Raw genomic sequence first — 22,603 nt, 5'->3', positions numbered from 1 at the left:
TTTTTGTGCCAGTACCATACTGTCTTGATTACTGTAGCTTTGTAGTATAGTATGAAGTCAGGGAGCCTGATTCCTCCAGCTCCATTTTTCGTTCTCAAGATTGCTTTGGCTATTCGGGGTCTTTTGTGTTTCCAAACAAATTGTGAAATTTTTTGTTCTAGTTCTGTGAAAAATGCCAGTGGTAGTTTGATAGGGATTGCATTGAATCTGTAGATTGCTTTGGGTAGTAGAGTCATTTTCACAATGTTGATTCTTCCAATCCAAGAACATGGTATATCTCTCCATCTATTTGTATCATCTTTAATTTCTTTCATCAGTCTTAAAATTTTCTGCATACAGGTCTTTTGTCTCCTTAGGTAGGTTTATTCCTTGATTTTTTATTCTTTATGTTGCAATGGTAAATGGGAGTCTTTTCTTGATTTCAATTTCATATTTTTCATCATTACTCTATAGGAATGCCATAGATTTCTGTGCATTAATTTTGTATCCTACTACTTTACCAGATTCATTGATTAGCTCCAGTAGTTTTCTGGTAGCATCTTTAGGATTCTCTATGTATAGTATCATGTCATCTGCAAACAGTGACATCTTTAATTCTTCTTTTCCAATTTGGGTTCCTTTTATTTCATTTTCTTCTCTGATCGCTGTGGTTAAAACTTCCAATATTATGTAGAATAAGAGTGGTGAGAGTGGGCAACTTGGCCTTGTTCCTGTTCTTAGTGGAAATGCTTTCAGCTTTTCAACATTGAGGATGATGTTGGCTATGGGTTTGTCATATATGGCCTTTATTATGTTGAGGAAAGTTTCCTCTATGCGTACTTTCTGCAGGGTTTTTATCATTAATAGGTGTTGAATTTTATCAAAAGCTTTCTCAGCATCTATTGAGATGATCATGTTTTTTTTCTCCTTTAATTTGTTAATATGGTGTATAACGTTGATTGATTTTCACATATTGAATTATCCTTGCCTTCCTGGAATAAAACCCACTTGATCATGGTGTATGATCCTTTTAATGTGCTGTTGGATTCTGTTTGCTAGTATTTTGTTGAGGATTTTTGCATCTATGTTCATCAGTGATATTGGCCTGTAGTTTTCTTTCTTTGTGATATCCTTGTCTGGTTTTGGTATCAAGGTGATGGTGGCCTCGTAGAATGAGTTTGGGAGTGTTCCTCCCTCTGCTATACTTTGGAAGAGTTTGAGAAGGATAGGTGTTAGCTCTTCCCTACTTGTTTGATAGAATTCGCCTATGAAACCATCTGGTCCTGGGCTTTTGTTTGTTGGAACATTTTTAATCAGTTTGAATTTCAGTGCTTGTAATTGGTCTGTTCATATTTTCTATATGTTCCTGATTCAGTCTTGGAAGGTTGTGCATTTCTACGGATTTCTCAATTTCTTCCAGGTTGTCCATTTGATTGCCATAGAGTTGCTTGTAGTAATCTCTCATGATCCTTCATATTTCTGCAGTGTCAGTTGTTACTTCTCCTTTTTCATTCCTAAATCTATTGATTTGAGTCTTCTCCCTTTTTTTCTTGATGAGTCTGGCTAATGGTTTATCAATTTTGTTTATCTTCTCAAAGAACCAGCTTTTAGTTTTATTGATGTTTGCTATCGTTTCCTTCATTTCTTTTTCATTTATTTCTGATCTGATTTTTATGATTTCTTTCCTTGTGCTAACTTTGGGGTTTTCTTGTTCATCTTCCTCTAATTGCTTTAGGTGCAAGGTTAGGTTTTTTATTCGAGATGTTTCCTGTTTCTTAAGGTAGGACTGTATTGCTATAAACTTCCCTCTTAGAACTGCTTTTGTGGCATCCCTTAGGTTTTGGGTCGTCGTGTCACCATTGTCATTTGTTTCTAGGTAATTTTTATTTCCTCTTTGATTTCTTCAGTGATCACCTCGTTATTAAGTAGTGTATTGTTTAGCCTCCATGTGTTTGTATTTTTTACAGATCTTTTCCTGTAATTGATATCTAGTCTCATAGCGCTGTGGTCGGAAAAGATACTTGATCCAATTTCAATTTTCTTAAATTTACCAAGACTTGATTTGTGACCCAAGATATGATCTATCCTGGAGAATGTTCCATGAGCACTTGAGAAAAATGTGTATTCTGTTGTTTTTGGATGGAATGTCCTATAAATATCAATTAAGTCCATCTTCTTTAATGTATCATTTAAAGCTTGTGTTTCCTTATTTATTTTCTTTTTGGATGATCTGTCCTTTGGTGAAAGTGGGGTGTTAAAGTCCCCTACTATGAATGTGTTACTGTCAATTTCCCCTTTTATGGCTGTTAGTATTTGCCTTATGTATTGAGGCGTTCCTATGTTGGGTGCATAAATTTTACATTGTTATATCTTCTTGTATCGATCCCTTGATCATTAGGTAGTGTCCTTCTTTGTCTCTTCTAATAGTCTTTATTTTAAAGTCTATTTTTTTCTGATATGAGAATTGCTACTCCAGCTTTCTTTTGGTTTCCATTTGCATGGAATATCTTTTTCCATCCCCTTACTTTCAGTCTGTATGTGTCTCTAGGTCTGAAATGTGTCTCTTGTAGACAGCATATATATGGGTCTTGTTTTTGTATTCATTCAGCCAATCTGTGTCTTTTGGTGGGAGCATTTAGTCCATTTATATTTAAGGTAATTATTGATATGTATGTTCCTATTCCCATTTTCTTAATTTTTTGGGGTTTGTTATTGTAGGTCTTTTACTTCTCTTGTGTTTCTTGCCTAGAGAAGTTCCTTTAGCATTTGTTGTAAAGCTGTTTTGGTGGTGCTGAACTCTCTCAGCTTTTGCTTGTCTGTAAAGGTTTTAATTTCTCCATCAAAGCTGAATGAGATCCTTGCTGGGTAGAGTAATCTTGGTTGCAGCTTTTTCTCCTTCATCACTTTAAATATGTCCTGCCAGTCCCTTCTGGCTTGCAGAATTTCTGCTGAAAATCAGCTCTTAACCTTATGGAGATTCCCTTGTGTGTTATTTGTTGTTTTACCCTTGCTTCTTTTAATATGTTTTCTTTGTATTTAATTTTTGACAGTTTCATTAATATGTGTCTCGGCATATTTCTCCTTGGATTTATCCTGTATGGGACTGTCTGTGCTTCCTGGACTTGATTAATTATTTCCTTTCCCATATTAGGGAAGTTTTCAACTATAATCACTTCAAATATTTTCTCAGTCCTTTTCTTATTCTCTTCTTCTTCTGTAACCCCTATAATTTGAATGTTGGTGCACTTAATGTTGTCCCCGAGATCTCTGAGACTGTCATCGGTTCTCTTCATTCTTTTTTCTTTATTCTGCTCTGCAGTAGTTATTTCCACTACTTTATCTTTCAGGTCACTTATCCATTATTCTGCCTCAGTTATTCTGCTTTTGATCCCATCTAGAGTATTTTTAATTTCCTTTATTGTGTTGTTCATCGTTGCTTGTTTCATCTTTAGTTCTTCAAGGTCTTGTTAAATGTTTCTTGCATTTTGTCTATTCTATTTCCAAGATTTTGGATCATCTTTACTATCATTATTCTGAATTCTTTTTCAGATAGACTGCCTATTTCCTCTTCATTTGTTAGGTCTGGTGGGTTTTTATCTTGCTCCTTCATTTGCTCTGTGTTTTTCTGTCTTCTCATTTTGCTTATCTTACTGTGTTTGGGGTCTCCTTTTTGCAGGCTGCAGGTTCATAGTTCCCTTTGTTTTTGGTGTCTGTCCCTAGTGGCTAAGGTTGGTTCAGTGGGTTGTGTAGGCTTCCTGGTGGAGGGGCCTAGTGCCTGTGTTATGGTGTATGAGGCTGGATCTTTTCTTTCTGGTGGGCAGGTCCACGTCTGGTGGTGTGTTTTGTGGTGTCTGTGGACTTATTATGATTTTAGGCAGCCTCTCTTCTAATGGGTAGTGTTGTGTTCCTGTCTTGCTAGTTTTTTGGAATAGGGTGTCCAGCACTGTAGCTTGCTGGTCGTTAAGTGAAGCTGGGTGCTCATGTTGAGATGGAGATCTCTGGGAGATTTTCACCGTTTGATATTATGTGGAGCTGGGAGGTCTCTTGTGGACCAGTGTCCTGAAGTTGGCTCTCCCACCTCAGAGGCACAGCACTGACTCCTGGCTGGAGCACCAAGAGCCTTTCATCCACACAGCTCAGAATAAAAGGGAGAAAAAAGTAGAAAGAAAGAATTAGTAGCAGTAGAAAGAAAGAAAGAAAAAAAGAAAGAAAGACAGAAATGAGGGAGGGAGGGTGGGCGGAAGGAAGGAAAAAAGAAAGAAAGAAGATAAAGTAATATAAAATAAAGTAAGATAAATTAAAATAAAGTTATTAAAATAAAATATAATTATTAAATTTTTTTTTTAAGTTAGGAAAAAAAAAAAAAAAAAACGAATGGATAGAACCCTAGGACAAATGGTGGAAGCAAAGCTATACAGACAAAATCTCACACAGAAGCATCACATACACTCTCACAAAAGAGGAAAAGGGGAAAAAATCATGAATCTTGCTCAAGTCCACCTCCTCAGTTTGGGATAATTCGTTGTCTATTCATGTATTCCACAGATTCAGGGTACATCAAGTTGATTGTGGAGCTTTAGTCCACTGCTTCTGAGGTTTCTGGGAGATATTTCCCTTTCTCTTCTTTGTTCTCACAGCTCCCAGGGCTCAGCTTTGGATTTAGTTCCCCCTCTGCGTGTAAGTCTCAGGAAGGCGTCTGTTCTTCGCTCAGACAGGACGGGGTTAAGGGAACAGCTGCTTCGGGGACTCTGGCTCACTCAGGCCAGGGGGAGGGAGGGGCACGGAGTGCGGGATGAGCCTGCGGTGGCAGAGGCCGGCGTGACGTTGCACCAGCCTGAGGCGCGCCGTGCGTTCTCACGGGGAAGTTGTCCCTGGATCCCGTGACCCTGGCAGTGGCGGGCTGCACAGGCTCCCCGAAAGGGGGGTGTGGATAGTGACTTGTGCTCGCACACAGGCTTCTTGGTGGCGGCATCAGCAGCCTTAGCGTCTTATGCCCGTCTCTGGTGTCCGCACTTTTAGCCGCGGCTTATGCTCATCTCTGGAGCTCCTTTAAGCAGCGCTCTTAATCCCCTCTCCTCGCGCACCAGGAAACAAAGAGGGAAGAAAAAGTCTCTTGCCTCTTCGGCAGGTCCAGACTTTTCCCCGGACTCCCTCCTGGTTAGCCGTGGTGCACTAACCCGCTGCAGGCTGTATTCACGCCGCCAACCCCAGTCCTCTCCCTGCATCCAACCGAAGCCCGAGCCTCAGCTCCCAGCTCCGCCCGCCTCTCGGGGGGGAGCAGACAAGCCTCTCGGTCTGGTAAGTGCTGGTCGGCACCAATCCTCTGTGCGGGAATCTCTCCGCTTTGCCCTCCGCACCCCTGTTGCTGCGCTCTCCTCCGCGGCTCCGAAGCTTCCCCCTCGGCTCCGAAGCTTCCCCCTCCGCCACCCGCAGTCTCCGCCGGCGAAGGGGCTTCCTAGTGTGTGGAAACATTTCCTCCTTCACGGCTCCCTCTTACTGGTGCAGGTCCTGTCCCTATCCTTTTGTCTCCGTTTATTCTTTTGCCCTACCCAGGTACATGGGGAGTTTCTTGCCTTTTGGGAGTTCTGAGGTCTTCTGCCAGCATTCAGTAGGTGTTCTGTAGGAGTTGTTCCACGTGTAGATGTATTTCTGGTGTATCTGTGGGGAGGAAGGTGATCTCCGCGTCTTACTCTTCCACAATCTTCCCCTCTGTCTCTGAGAAAAAAAATTAAAACCCATAACATAATAATATGAAAAATTATGTGCCCCAAAATTGGACAACCTAGAAGAAGTGAACAAGTTTCTAGAAACATACAGCCCAAAAAATTGAATCAAGAAGAAATAGATGATTTGAACAGACTGATCACTAGACATGAAAAAGAATCTGTAATAAAAAACAAACAAGAAACAACAGCCTGCAATCAAAAGTCCAGGACCAGATGGCTTCACTGGGGAATTCTACGAAACATTCAAAGAAGATATAATACTGACTTCTCTCAAACTCTTCCAAAATATTGAAGAGGAGGGAACACTCCCAACATCATTCTATGAAGCCACCATCACCCTGATACAAATACCAGACAATGATGTTACCAAACAAGAAAATTACAGGCCAATATCTTTGATGAATATAAATATAAATGAATATAAATCTCAACAAAATATTAGCAAACAGAATCCAACACAATATTAAAAAGATCATACACCATGATCAAGTTTCATTCATATCAGGGTCACAAGGATGGTTCAACATATGCAAATCAATCAATGTGATACACAATACCAATAAAAGACAAAAACCACATGATCATCTCAATAGATGCACAAAAAGAATTTGATTAAAAATTCAACAACCATTCATGATAAAAAAACTTTTACCAAAGTGGGTACAGTGGGAGAATATCTCAATGTAATAAGAAATATTTATGACAAACCCAGAGCCAATGTAATACTCAATGGTGAAAAGCTGAAAACCATCTCATTAAAATCTGTAACAAGGCAAGGATGCCCACTGTCACCACTTCTATTCAACATAGTATTGAAAGTCCTAGCTGCAGCAACCTGACAAGAAAAAGAAATAAAATGTATCAAAATTGGAAGAGAAGAGATAAAATTGTCAATATATGCAGATGACCTGATATTCTATATAGAAAACCCTAAAGACTCCACACAAAAACTATTAGAACTGATAAACTAATTCAACCAGGTAGCAGGGTACAAGATTAACATACAGAAATTGGTTGCATTTCTTTACACTAACAATGAAATATCAGGAAGGGAAAGTAAAAAGACAGTCTCTTTTAAAATTGCTTCAAAAACTACTTAAGAATAAACCTAAGGATGGGAAAGACTTACATGCTGAGAACTATAAAACATTGATAAAGGAAATTAAAGACGACTTACAGAAATGGAAACATATCCCATGCTCTTGGATTGGAAGAATTAATATTGTTAAAATGGTCATACTACCCAAAGCTATCCATGACATTTTTCACAGAACTAGAACAAATAATCCTAAAATCTATATGGAACCATAAAAGACCCCAAATTGCCAAAGGAATCCTGATGAAAAAGAACAAAGCTGGAAGCATAATTCTCTCAGATTTCAGACAATATTATAAAGCTCCAGTAGTCAAAACAGTGCAGTGTTAGCATAAGAATGGACATATGGACCAATGGAACAGAATAGAGAGCCCAGAAATAAACTCATACGCCTACACTCAGTTAATCTTTAACAAAGGAGGCAAGAATTATACAATGGAGAAAAGACAGTCTCTTAAACAAATAGTGTTGGGAAAGCTGGACTGCCACATGTAAATCAATGAAATCAGAATATACTCTCACACCATACACAAAAATAAACTCAAAATGGCTTAACGACTTAAATATAAGACATGACACCATAAAACTCCTAGAAGACAATACAGGCAAAACATTCTCTTACATAAACTGTAGCAATGTTTTCTTAGGTCAATCTCCCAAGGTAATGTAAATAAAAGTAAAAATAAACAAATGGGACCTAATAAAACTAATAAGCTTATCCACAGCAAAGGAAACCATAAACAAAATGAAAAGACAGCTTAGGGACTGGTAGAAAATATTTGCAAACAATGTTACAGACAAGGGATTAATTTCCAAGATAAACAAACAGGTCATACAACTCAATAATAAAAAAGGATACAACCCAATCAAAAAATGGACAGAAGACCTAAATATACATTTCTCCAGAGAAGACATACATACTGCCAATAGACAGATGAAAAGATGTTCAACATCTCTAATTATTACAGAAATGCAAATCAAAACTACACTGAGGTATCACCTCACACCAGTTAGAATGGGGATCATCAGAAAATCTACAAACAACAAATGCTGGAGAGGGTGTGGAGAAAAGGGAACCCTCTTGCACTGTTGGTGGGAATGTAAATGGATAGAGCCACTATGGAGAACAGTATGGAGGTTCCTTAAAAAACTAAAAATAGAACTACCATATGATCCAGCCTCCCACTACTGGGCATATACCCAGAGAAAACCATAATTCAAAAAGACACCTGCAGGCTTCCCTGGTGGCCCAGTGGTTGAGAGTCCACCTACCGATGAAGGGGCAGGGGCTTGTGCCCCGGTCCGGGAAGATCTCACATACCGCCTGTGCGTCCGGAGCCTGTGCTCCACAATAGGAGAGGCCACAACAGTTGAGAGGCCCGCGTACCACAAAAAAAAAAAAAAAAAGAAAAAAAAAAGAAAAAAGAAAGAAGAACAAAGTTACACTCACTGATTTCAAACCATATTACACAGCTATAGTAATCAAAACAGTATGGTATTGTCATAAAAAAAGACACATAGATCAATGGAACAAAATAGCCCAGAAATAAATCCACACATATATGGACAAGTAATTTATGAGGAAAGACTATGAAATGAGAAAAGGACAGGTTTTTCAATATATAGTGTTGAGAAAACTGGACAGCTACATACAAAAGAATGAAATTTGACCACTATCTTACACTATACTCAAAAATTAACCCAAAATGGATTAAAGACTTGAATTTAAGACATGAAGCCATAAAACTCCTAGAGAAAACATAGGCAGTAATCTCCTTGACATTAGCCTTGGAATTGAATTTTTGGATCTGACTCCAAAAGCAAAGGCAACAAAAGCAAAAATACACATGTGACACTACCTCAAAATAAAAAACTCCTGAACAGCAAAGGAAATCATCAACAAAATGAAAAGGCAAACTGCTGAATGGTAGAAAATACTTGCAAATAATGTATCTGATAAGAGGTTAATATTCAATATGTATAAAGAACTTAAACAACTTTATAGCAAAATATACCCCAAATCCAATTTAAAAAATGAGTAGAGGACTTGAATTGGTATTTTTCCAGAGAAGATATACAGGTGACCAACAGGCACATGAAAAGATGTTCAAGGTCACTAATCATCAGGGAACTGAAAATCAAAACCACAATGAGATATCACCTCCCACCTGTCAGAATGTCTACTATCAAAGGACAAGAAATAAGTTTTGCAGAGGTTGTGGAAAAATGAAACCCAGGAACACTATGGGTGGGAGTGCAAATTGGTGCAGCCACTATGGAAAACAGTATGCAGGTTTCTCAAAAAATTGAAGATAGAACTACCATATGATTCAGCAATTTCACTTCTGGGTATTTTCCCAAAGAAAATGAAAACACTAATTCAAAGAGATATATGCACCCCTATGTTCATCGCAGCATTATTTACAATAGCCAAGACATGGAAGCAACCTAAGTGTCCATCAATAGATGAATGGATAGAGAAGAAATCTGATTACCTATCATCTACCTGTCATCTATCTATCTATCTATCTACCTATCTATCTATCTATCTATGTACCTATCTATCCATCTATGATGTGATATATATACACACTGTGGTATCTTATTCAGCCATTAAAAAGAAGGAAATTCTGCCATGTGCAACAACATAGATGGACCTTGATGCTTAGTGAAGTAAGCTAGACAGAAGAAGACAAAAATTATATGATATTACTTTACATGTAGAATTTTTCAAAGAGTATAATTGTGGCTACAAGGGGCGGAGGGGTGGGGAATTGGGGAGATATTGTTAAAGGGTGCAAACTTGCAACTAGAAGGTAAGTCCTGGAGATATAATGTGCAGCACAGAGATTACACTTAACAGTATTATATATTTCACATTTGCTAAGAGACTAAATCTTAAATGTTCTCACCACAAAAAATAAATGATAACTATGTGTTGTAACAGAGGTATTAGCAAAAGCTATAATATTGGTAATTATAGTGCAATATTTAAATGTATCTATCAACACATTGTATAGTTTAAACATATACAATGCTATATGTCAGTTATAAATAAATAAATAAATATATATATCTAATATATAAGCAATTATAGCTGTGGGATAAATAACTAAGAATAGAATCCCTGGCTACTGTGTGTGGATAAAATCCTCATATTGTGTCGTGTTTGTGAGTATGTCATTTAGTGCCAGATGACACTAAATGAATTGAATTTGAATCCCAATTCTACTACTTATTAGATCTTTGACATTGGAGACTTCTCTGTGCCTTACTTTTCTAATCTGTAAAATGGGCAACACAATGTGGTATCTATCACATAGAGTTATTATTGTGTGCATTTAAAACATTGTTAATTATTGCAAATTGCCCTCCCTAGAAGTTAGAACAATTTACATTCTCACAGGTTATGTTTATCACACTGTTGTCAACAGAAGGTGTTCTTAAACTTCATGGATTTTTACCAAATCAAAAAGTGAGAAATGTCATGTCATTATGACTTTATTTTCCTTTTCAATTTTATGAGGTCAATCACCTTTTTGTATTTTTATGAGCCATGACTATTTCTTTTTATGTAGACTGCGTATATGTTCTCTGGAATTTTTAATGGGGTTACTTGGCCTTAAACTTAGTGTCTTTATATTTTAAGGAAACTAGCCCTTTTTGATATCAGTAGCAAATATCTTGTCACAATTTTTGACTTGTCCTTCTACTTCACTTATCGTATTTTTCCCTTCTGTAGAATTTTATAGTTTTAGATAGGAAAACCAGTTACCATTTCTTTGTAACACTTCTGTATTCTGTATCCCATTTAGAAAGGACTTCCTCCCTCTGAGATTATAACACATTCTACTAATTTTATGGCTTTATTTTTCTATTTAAATATTTGCTTCATGTGAAATTTGTTTTTAATCTAGGTAGTCCCCCAATTGTCCAAAGATGATCAAATCATTTCCCACTATCTGATAAGGAATGATGCCTTTACACACACACACACACACACACACTCTCTCTCTCTCTCTCTCTCTCCCTCTCTCCCTCTCTCTCTCTCTCTCTCTCTTTAATACCTGTCAGAGACCAGTCAGAAAACAAAACCATACTAATTACTCTAACAGAAAGACCTGAATATAGGGAATTATTTACGCATATTTAGTCATTTGGAAGGGGCACTGGGAGAATAACAGAGACAATAACTTGAAGCTTCCCTTCAAGAACTGTGGAATAAGAGAAAGGGTTGGGGTTACCTGAACCTAGAGGCTCAGAGAAGGGGCTTTGTGTTACTGAAACTCAGATCTCTGCACAAGAGGTACTGTCTGGCTGGTGCTGGTATTTCTGAGAGGCCACAAAGAGAGAGCTTGAAAGGATGGAAACTGGCACCAATTGTTACTGCTGAGGGGAAGGGCTATTGTTGAGGTGATACAGATAAGAACGGGGAGCAGAACTGGAAGTATCAGTATCTCCTCCCTGCTCGTGCCCTCCAGTCTCTCTAGTGAACATTTTTGGCAGAGCTTAACAGCTTAACAGCTGGCAAAGGATAATGTGATTTGAGACCCTCAGCCACAGTGTCACAAGCATAAGTATAAAGCTTGAGTTTTTGCTGAGAGAGTAGCTTAATAATCTGTGTGCCACAATTTTACAAGTATTTCTGGATTTTCTATTTTGTTATGTTCTGCTGACTGCTCATATGCTAGTACCACACTGTTTTATAATTATACAGGGCCAGTGCCCACTCATCACTCTGCTTTTTCAGAATATTCCTGGTTATCTTTTTCCATTAAGTTTTCATAAGGACAATATTGACATAAGCATTAATTGGAATTAGATTGAATTTATAAATTGGTAGGGAAAATTATTCAGTTTATAATGTATTGATAGAGTCTTCAGGGAAGGGTTTTCTATGAGTTCAAGTTTTCTTTTGCTATTGCTTAAACCCATAATTTATAATACCCTCATTTTTTTGATACAAATTCTGCATAAATCCATGCTCTTGGTCACAAGAAAGAGAAACCTCCTCTGGCTGGTTCATCCAGAGAAAAAATACACTGCAAGATCCTGGGTAGGTCTCAGAATCATCAACAGGCCTACAGAACCAGGCACAGAGGCAATGTAGCCATAACCCAGTCTAAACTATAGCAGCATTGGCCAGGGGGGTGCTGTGGCCTGCACCACTGGTCACATAATGTGGGCATGGGATGGTCTTTCTTGCCCAGGAAGTTGATGTTGCAGCCAAATGCTTTTCCTGCCTTTGCTTCTGTCATCACTGGCTCCTGATTCCAGGTCTGGGTTGTGGACATCTCTCTGAGCAAGCCCAAGTCATGTTCCATCCCTAACAGAACCAGCTGTAAGGGAGAGGAAAAGTATCTGGATGTTCCAGCTTCCTAAAACATATCAGGAGAACTCAGGACTCTCCTGGCATCCACAGATGATTTCCATTGAGCCCACTGAAGAGAGAGATGCATCCCATTGTCTAGGACTTTCCTCTCATTGATGGACAACTTAGGATATATGCTCACATTTAGACCAATAATTGTTGCCCTAGACATGCTTGCGCTCTTGTCCAGCACCAAAGATGAACATGCCGGAGAGTCAAACTCAGTGCTACAATACAGACAGAAACTAGCTGTTGGCCCTCTAAACCAGCATGGTCAGGAGCTGAAGAGCCAAAATCTAGCTCTTTGGTAAACAGGCGTGTATCCTTGGGCACATTCCTTCCCTCTCTTGGACTTTACTTTCTCATATGCAAAAGGAGGTGGGAAGGTGGGAGGGCTCAAGAAAGAGAGGCTGTAGATCACATATTTTATCAATTATTTTGTTTGGAACACATCATACATTAAACAGTGCATAAACTCTTTATGACATTTTAAGTACAATAAATGGAACAAACACTGTGGGTCCTGCTTAAGACATATGTTATCCATAGTTTAGAATTTCCCTACTGTCCCCAATTACATCTTCCTCCCTCCCACATGCAAATAACCATTTTATTCAGTTTTGTATTAATCATATTGTCTATCTTTTATACTTTCCCTGTAAAACATTATTAAACTTCATGTTGTTTAATCTTTCCCATTTCCTTGCACTTCACATTAATGGAACTGAAAAGTATTCTGTGACTTGCCTTTTTTGCAACAATAATATATATATATGATTCATCCATGTTGATGTGTACAGCTATTTATTCATTTTAAAAGCTGTATAGTATTCTATTGTGTGAATATTCCATAATGCATTTATTCATTCACTTACTGCAGGTCATTGGGTTGTTTTCTATTCTTAGCTAAAAGTAACAGTGCTGTTATGATCATGGAGTAGCTGAACAAGTGTTTCTCTAGGGACTATATCTTGAAATGTAATTGCTGAGCCATAGAGTAAGGGCATCTTCAACCTTGTTCTTTTCCAAGGTGGGTGAAGATTGCTACAGCAACCAAAATATTTTCCCTCCCAATATCCTGGTTTCTTGCAATGTGATCTGACACTCCTCCCATCAAGAAGTAGAGTCTATTGTGTCATCCAGTGAACGTGGTGTTGTGCTGTTCTTTATGCAGTATAATGCAATGGAAGTAATGAAGTGCCAGTTCCAAGCCTCTGAGCACTTCTGCTCTCTTAGAAACTTCCACTGCCACAGAAAATACCCAGGTTAATCTGTGGTACATGGGACACTATGGGGAGCAGAGAAGAACCATCCAAACCAAAACCACTGTATTAGTTTCCTATTACTGCTGTAACAAATTACCAAAAACTTAGTGGTTAAAAATGATACAAATTTCTTATCTTAAAGTTCTGAAGATCAGAAGTCAAAGATGGATCTTACTGGGGTAAAATCAAGGTGTCATTAGGGCTGTGTTTCTTCTGGATGCCCTAGGGAAGAATCTGTGTCCTTGCCTTTTCCATCTTCTAGAGGCCTCCCACATTTCTTGGCTGGTGGCCTTTTCTCCATTTTCAGAGCCAGCAACATAGCATCTTCAACTCTCTTTCTCTGCCTCCCTCTCTCTTTCTCACCTCTGCCTTCCATCATCACATCTTTTCTCACTCTCCTGCCTCCTTATTTCCTTTATGGTTGCAATAATCCAGGGCAGACTGCAGATAATCCAGGACAACCCTCCATGTTCAGGATCCTTAATTTAATGACATCTGCAAGATCCCTATGGTACACAGTCATAGCTATCTGATACATACTTGCTGTTCTTTCTTCAATTTCTTAATTTGGAGCCTAGGTCATGAATTTTGAGCCCTTCTCCTTTTGTATAGGTCATATACGAATACACATTTTCCTCTAAATTCTGCTTGCATGTCATAAATATTGGTGTGTAATATTTTGATTATCATTCAATTCTAAACATTTTCTAATTTCCATTATTAATTAATTGGTCTTTGGTCTAGTTTTTTAATTTCCAAGCATATTTTATTTAATTATCTTTTTGTCATTTATTTCTAACTTAATTGCACTGGACTCAGATACCACGACCTGCATAGGAATTAATTCTTTGAAATTTACTTAGACTTGATATATGGGGTAGCATGTGGTCAATTTTCTTAATAATTCCAGGCATGCTTAAATGTGCTATTTATTCTCCAATTCTTGAGTGTTATATTCTAAATTTGTTCATTAGTTCAAGTGCACTGTTCAAAATTCTATATCCTTATTTATTTTGTCTGATGGATCTATCAATTAGAGTTGATCTTAAAATTTTTCTCTACGAGGGTTGTTTTGTTAATTGTCTCAAAATTTTATCAATTTTTGCTTTATGAATTTTTAGCCTTTTTTATTTTGCATATTGATTGTCTACCTTTATGATAAACTGGGCCCTCATATCATTACATAGTGACCCTCTTCACTCTAGTAATGTATTTTTGCTTTAAAGTCTACTTTCTGTCTTCTATTACCTTACACTTAATCAGTATTTGCTTATTGTATCTTTTTCTTTTTACTTCTAATCATTCTCTGTTGGTTATTTAGGGTTATATCTTATCAACAACATATATCTGATTTTAAAAAGTGACAATATTTGTCTTTCAATCATCAAATTTTAGTCCATTTAAATTTATTGTTTTAGGTGGGCCTGAGGCTTGTTCTCTGGTCTCCTTGCTTGGCTGCCTTGTGAATAAACTCTTTCTCCACTGCAAATCTCAGCCAGTGTCTCAGGGTTTGGCTTGCCTGTTGGGCAAAAGGACCTGGTTCAGCCAATTGTGCTCTACTGTAATTTGACCCAGAGAACATGTCTAGAAACATCACTCTGGCTGCACTACATCAAACAATCTGAAGAGGTTGCTTTATATAGAACCTTCTTGTTATTGTGGTATTTTTTAAAAAGAAGCAGTCATGCCTCTAAATGTTGCAGAGATGGACAAGATGGCAGAGTAGAAGTACATGAGCTCATGTCATCTCACAAAAACAGCAAAATCATAACTAACTGTTGAACATCCACTGACAAAAAAAACTGGACCTACTGAACAGATATCCTACCTACAAGACAAAGAAAAATCCACAAGAAGACAGAAGGAAAGGCACAACCACAATAAAATCAAATTCCATACCCACCACGTGGGCAACACACAAACTGGAAAATAATTATATCACAAAGGTTTCCCCACAAGAGTGAAAGTTCTGAGCCCCATGTCAGACTTCCCAGCATAGGGGTCTGGAAATGGGAGGATGATCCCCCAGAGCATCTGGCTTTGAAGGCCACTGGGGTTTGATTGCAGGAATCCCACAGGAATGGGGAAAACAGTAACTCTACTCTTGGGTGGCACACACAAGGTCTCATGCATACCAGGACACAGGGGAAAAAGCAGTGACCTCATAAGAGCCTGGCCCAGACCAAACTGCTGGTATTGGAGGGTCTCCTGAAGAGGGGTTATAGCTGTGGCTCACTGAGGGGACAAAGATACTGGTGGTGGTAGTTCTGTGGAGTACTCATTGGTGTGAGCCCTTCTGGAGGCTGCCATTTTCTCACCAAGTCCTGGTGCCACACAACAGGCTATAGGCTCCAGTGATTGGGACACCTCAGGCTAAACAGCAAATGGGGTAGGAAATCATTCCCACCCATCAGCAGACAGGATGACTAAAGTCTCCCTGAACCCAAAGCTGCCACCTGACATGGCCTTGCCCACCAGATGGACAAGACCCAGCTTTGCCCACCAGAGGGTCAAGACCCAGCTCCACCCACCAGTGGGCAGGAACCAGTCCCTCCCACCAGGAAGTCTTCACAAGCCTCTTAGACCAACCTCATCCACCATGGGCCAGAGAGCAAAAGCAAGAAGAACTACAACTCTTCAGCCTGCAGAATGGAAACTGCAATCACAGAAAGTTAGACAAAATGAGAAGGCAGAGGAATATGTCCCAGAAAAAAGAACAAGATAAAACTCCAAAGAACAATTAAGTGAAGTGGAGATAGGCAATCTACCCAAAAAAGCATTCAGAGTAATGATAGTAAAGTTGATCCAAGATCTCAGAAAAAGAATGGAGACACAGACAAAGATGATACAAAAAATGTTTAACAAAGAATTAGAAAATCTAAAAACCAAACAACCAGAGATGAACAATACAATAACTGAACTGAAAAATAAACTAGAAGGAATCAACAGCAGAAAAAATGAGGTATAAGAATGGATAAGTGACCTGGAAGACAGAATGGTGGAAATCACTGCCACAGTACAGGATAAAGAAAAAAGAATGAAAAGAAACAAAGACAGTATAAGAGACCTCTGGGGCAACATTAAATGCACCAACATTCTCATCCCAGAAAGAGAAGAGAAAGGGAAAGGACCTGAGAAAATATTTGAAGAGATAATAGCTGAAAACTTCCCGAACATGGGAAAGGAAACAGTCACCCAAGTCCAGGAAGCACAGAGAGTCCCAGGCAAAGAACCCAGGAAGGAACACGTTGTGAAAAATAGTAATCAAATTGACAAAAATTAAAGGCAAAGAGAAAATATTAAAAGCAACAAATAACATACAAGGGAACTCCATAGGTTATCGCTGACTTCTCAGCAGAAACTCTGCAGGCCAGAAGGGAGTGGCATGATATATTTAAAGTGATGAAAGGGAAGAACCTACTACCAAGAATAGTCTCCCCAGCAAGGCTGCCATTCAGATTCCATGGGGAAATCAAAAGCTTTACAGACAAGCAAAAGCTAAGAGAATTCAGCATCACAAAACCAGCATTGCAACAAATGCTAAAGGAATTTCTATGGGTGGAAAAGAAAAGGCCACAATTAGAAACAAGAAAATTACAAATGGAGCAGCACTGTCAGCCTCTTTGAGGCTTGAATTGGAGGAGGAGGCTGCAAAGGGATATTCTCAGTTAAGATGCTCTCTGGCTCGAGGAGAATTTCTTTGGGGTTGATTTGAATAATATAGATACCTCTGACAGTTTTAGCAATGTTTTGGAGACTGGTAGAAAATTTTACCCTTGGCCTGGACAGTAGATCCAAACACCTGAGTGCTAGTTTTACAGAGATGTGGAAACTAAAGCCCAGAAAAGAGAAATTACCCAAATTCACACTCAGTGTACAGCCTACACAAGAGCCCAGTTCTCCAGATACTCATCTCAGTATTTGACTACATGGAGATGGCCCTCCTGAAGATAAAGATCAGAAAAGAGGGAATCCAGAATTTAATGAGCTAAGATGAAGAAGCTGTCATGCTAACTGGCACCCTATAATACAAAGAGAACCTGCTTCATCAGGCCCTATTTGGAGTCTACTTACAGAGTTTAAGAGAGGTACTGGGTCTGAGTCAATAAAGTTTGAAAGCCACCAGTGGAAAAGACAATAAGCAAAGAGGTCAGCCTATGAAATGGAACAAAATTTGCTCAAACTTGGGCATTTAACCATTCATATTTCTCCCCAGTCCACCACCAGCCATTTCCCCATATAGACACTTAGCAAGGAAAAAGTTAAAAGCACAACTTTTAAAACTTGTAGGTTTTGGCACATCCAAAGGACTGTCTTTGGAGTGTGGAGTTCCGGAGTTTGGAGCGGTATGGCTGACAGGTTCTTGGTGCTCCAGCCTGGTATCAGGCCAGAGCCTCTGAGGTGGGAGAGCCTAGTTCAGGACACTGGACCATCAGAGACCTCTTGGCCCCACATAATATCAATTGGTGAGAGCTCTCCCAGAGATCTCTGTCTCAACACTAAGAGCAAGCTCCACCCAATGGCTACCAAACAATGGTGCTGGGTGCCCCATGCGAAACAACTAACGAACAGGAACAGAACCCGACCCATTAGCAGAGAGGCTGCCTAAAATCATATGAAGTTCACAGACACCCCAAAACATACCACTGGATGCGGCCCTGCCCACCAGAAAGACAAGATCCAGACCCACCCACCAGAACACAGGCACCAGTCCCCTTCACCAGGAAGCCTACACGACCCACTGAACCAACACCACCCACAGGGGGCAGACACCAAAAGCAACAGGAACTACGAACCTACAGCCAGCAGAAGTAGACCCCCAAAACAGTAAGTTAAAAAAAATGAGAAGAAATATGCAGCAGATGAAGGAGCATGGTAAAAACCCACCAGACCAAATAAATGAAGAGGAAATAGAGAGTCTCTGAAAAGAATTCAGAGTACTGATAGTACAGATGATACAAAACCTTGGAAATAAAATGGAGAAAATACAAGAAATGTTTAACAAGGACCTAGAAGAACTAAAGACCAAACAAACAATGGTGAACAACACAATTCCTTCTCAAGAAGGAATCAATAACAGAATAACTGAGGCAGAAGAATGGATAAGTGGCCTGGAATATAAAATAGTGGAAATAACTACCACAGAGCAGTATAAAGAAAAAAGAAGGAAAATAATTGAGAACAGTCTCAGAGACTTTGGGGACAACATTAAACACACCAACATTCTAATTATACGGGTCCCAGAAAAAGAAGAGAAAAAGAAAGAGACTGAGAAAACATTTGAAGAGATTATAGTTGAAAACTTCCCTAACATGCAAAAGGAAATAGTCAATCAAGTCCAGGAAGCACAGAGAGTCCTATACAGGACAAATCCAAGGAGAAACATGTCAAGACACATATTAATCAAACTATCAAAAATTAAACATAAAAAAATATTAAAAGCAGCAAGGGAAAAACAACAAATAACATACAAGGGAATCCCCATAAGGTTAACAGCTGATCTTTCAGCAGAAATTCTGCAAGACAGAAGGGAGTGGCAGGACATATTTAAAGTGATGAAAGACAAAAATCTACAACCAAGATTACTCTAACCAGCAAGATTCTCATTCAGATTTGATGGAGAAATTGAAAACTTTACAGACAAGCTAAAGTTAAGAGAATTCAGCACCACCAAACCAGCTTTAAAACAAATGCTAAAGGAATTGCTCTAGGCAGGAAACACAAGAGAAGGAAAAGACATACAAAAACAAACCCAAAACAATTAAGAAAATGGTAATAGGAACATACATATTAATAATTAAATAATTAAATTTATTAATTTAAGTAATTAAATGTAAATGGATGAAATGTTCCATCCAAAAGACATAAACAGGTTGAATGAATAAAAAAACAAGACCCATATATATATGCTGTCTACAAGAGACTCAATTCAGACCTAGGAACACATACAGACTGAAAGTGAAGGGATGGAAAAATATATTCCATGCCAATGGAAATCAAAAGAAAGCTGGAGGAGCAATTCTCATATCAGACAAAATACATTTTAAAGTAAAGACTATTACAAGAGACAAAGTAGGACACTACATAATGATCAAAGGATCAATCCAAGAAGAAGATATAATAGTGGTAAATATTTACACAATCAACATAGGAGCACCTCAATACATAAGGCAAATGTTAACAGTCATAAAAGGGGAAATTGACAGTAACACAATAATAGTAGGGGACTTTAACACCCCACTTACACAAATGGACCGATCACTCAAAATGGAAATAAATAAGGAAACACAAGCTTTAAATGACACATTAAAAAATAAGGACTTAATTAATATTTATAGGACATTCCATCCAAAAACAACAGAATACATTTTCTTCTCAAGTGCTCAAGGAACATTCTCCAGTATAGATCATATCTTGGGTCACAAATCAAGCCTTGGTAATTGAAGAAAATTGAATTCGTATCACGTATCTTTTCTGACCACAACGCTATGAGACTAGATATCAATTACAGGAAACAACTTGCAAAAAATTCAAACACATGGAGGCTAAAAAATACACTACTTAATAACCAAGAGATCACTGAAGAAATCAAACAGGAAATCAAATAATACCTAGAAACAAATGAAAATGAAAACACGATGACCCCAAAGCTATGGCATGCAGCAAAAGTAGTTCTAAGAGAGAAGTTTATAGAAATAAAATCATACCTCAAGAAAAAAGAAACATCTCAAATAAACAACTTAACCTTACACCTAAAGCAATTAGAGAAAGAAGAACAAAAAAACCCCAACGTTAGCAGAAGGAAAGAATTCATAAAGATCAGATCAGAAATAAATGAAAAAGAAATGAAGGAAATGATAGCAAAGATCAGTAAAGCTAAAAGCTGGTTCTTTAAGATAAAGAAAATTGATAAACCATTAGCCAGACTCATCAAGAAAAATGGGAGAAGACTCAAATCAATGGAATTAGAAATGAATTAGGAGAGGTAATAACTGACATGTAGAAATACAAAGGATCGTGAGAGATTACTACAAGCAACTCTATGCCAATAAAATGGACAACCTGGAAGAAATGGACAAATTCTTAGAAAAGCACAACCTTGCAAGATTGAACCAGGAAGAAATAGAAAATATAAATAGACCAATCACAAGCACTGAAATTGAAACTGTAATTAAAAATCTTCCAACAAACAAAAGCCCAGGACCTGATAGATTCACAGGTGAATTCTATCAAACATTTAGAGAAGAGCTAACACCTATTCTTCTCACACTCTTCCAAAATATAGCAGAGAGAGGAACACTCCCAAACACATTCTATGAGGCCAGCATCACCCTGATACCAAAACCAGACAAAGATATCACAAAAAAAGAAAACTACAGACCAATATCACTGATGAACATAGATGCAAAAATCCTCAAAAAAATACTAGTAAACAGAAACCAACAGCACGTTAAAAGGATCATATACCATGATCAAGTGGGGTTTATCCCAGGAACGCAGGATTGTTCAATATACACAAATCAATCAATGTGATCTACCATATTAACAAATTGAAGGATAAAAACTGTATGATCACCTCAATAGATGCAGAAAAATCTTTTAACAAAATCCAACACGTATTTATGATAAAAAATCTCCAGAAAATAAGCATAGAGGGAACCTACCTCAAATAATAATGGCCATATATGACTAACCCAAAGCCAATATTGTTCTCAGTGGTGAAAAACTGAAACATTTCTTCTAAGATCATGAACAAGACAAGGTTGCCCACTCTCACCAATATTATTCAACATAGTTTTGGAAGTTTTAGTCACAGCAATCAGAGAAGAAAAAGAAATAAAAGGAATCCAGATCAGAAAAGAAGAAGTAAAACTGCCACTGCTTGGAGATGAAATGATACTATACATAGAAAATCCTGAAGATGCTACCAGAAAACTACTAGAGCTAATCAATGAATTTAGTAGAGTAGCAGGGTACAGAATTAATGCACAGAGATCTCTTGCATGCCTATACACTAATGATGAAAAGTCTGAAAGAGAAATTAAGGAAACACTCCCATTTACCACTGTAAAAAAAGAATAAAATATCTTGGAATAAACCTTCCTTGGAGACAAAAGGCCTGTATGCAGAAAACTATAAGACATTAATGAAAGAAATTAAAGATGATATAAATAGATGGAGAGATATACCATGTTCTTGGATTGGAAGAATCAACATTGTGACAATGACTATACTACCCAAAGCAATCTACAAATTCAATGCAATCCCTATCAAACTACCAATGGCCTTTTTCATAGAACTAGAACAAAAAATTTTACAAATTATATGGAAATACAAAAGATCCCAAATAGCCAAAGCAATCTTAGAAAGAAAAACGGAGCTGGAGGAATCAGGCTCCCTGACTTCAGGCTACACTACAAAGCTACAGTCATCAAAACTGTATGGTACTGTCACAAAGCAACAGGAGTATAGATCAATGGAACAGGATAGAAAGCCCAGAGATAAACCAACACATCTATGGTCACCTTATCTTTGATAAAGGAGGAAAGAATATACAATGCAAAAAAGACAGCCTCTCCAATAAGTGGTACTGGGAAAACTGGAAAGCTACATGTAAAAGAATGAAATTAGAACACTCCCTAACAGTGTATACAAAACTAAACTCAAAAAGGATTAAAGACCTAAATGTAAGGCCAGACACTATCAAACTCTTAGAGGAAAACATAGGAAGAACACTCTATGACATAAATTACAGTAAGATCCTTTTTGACCCACCTCCTAGAGGAATGGAAATAAAAACAAAAATAAACAAATGGGACCTAATGAAACTTCAAAGCTTTTGCCCAGCAAATGAAACCATAAACAAGACCAAAAGACAACCCTCAGAATCGTAGAAAATATTTGCAAACAAAGCAACTGACAAAGGATTAATTTCCAAAATATACAAGCAGCTCATGCAGGTCAATATCAAAAAGCAAACAACCCAATCCAAAAATGGGCAGAAGACCTAAATAGGCATTTCTCTAAAGAAGATACAGAGATTGGCAACAAACACATGAAAAGATGCTGAACATCACTAATCATTAGAGAAATGCAAATCAAAACTGCAATGAGGTATCACCTCACTCCGGTCAGAATAACCATCATCAAAATACTTAGAAACAAT

Source organism: Aethalodelphis obliquidens, unplaced genomic scaffold (assembly GCF_003676395.1).
Source record: "Aethalodelphis obliquidens isolate GAN/ISIS:26980383/991018 unplaced genomic scaffold, ASM367639v1 scaffold47, whole genome shotgun sequence".
Lineage (NCBI taxonomy): Eukaryota > Metazoa > Chordata > Mammalia > Artiodactyla > Delphinidae > Aethalodelphis > Aethalodelphis obliquidens.
Note: the sequence above shows the minus strand (reverse complement) of the source record.